Consider the following 372-nt stretch of genomic DNA (forward strand, 5'->3'; position numbering starts at 1 on the left):
TTTTGCATTTTTATACCATTTTTATCTATTTGTATTCCTAGAAATTCTATTTGGGTCTTCATTATTTCTGCCTTTTTCTTACTTAAACTTATTCCTGAGTATGTCACTATATGTAAATACACAGAATAGAATACAAATTAAAACATAATTTAAGATGAATAAAGAAGAATTTGCTATAGAAGAAAAAACTTACGAAAATCCCGAAGGATTAAAAATAAAAATCATATTTTCAAACTTAGGACGAAGATATAAAAAAATAGGTGAAACTCTATACCTAATGATAGAAAAGGAAACAGTAAGATTAGAAGATAGTCTAACCACAATGGTACGAGTAACTAGAGAAAATGAAGAGATAGACAGGAAAAAAGAAAT

The sequence above is a fragment of the Solanum tuberosum genome, unplaced genomic scaffold (assembly GCF_000226075.1).
Source record: "Solanum tuberosum cultivar DM 1-3 516 R44 unplaced genomic scaffold, SolTub_3.0 scf00628, whole genome shotgun sequence".
NCBI lineage: Eukaryota > Viridiplantae > Streptophyta > Magnoliopsida > Solanales > Solanaceae > Solanum > Solanum tuberosum.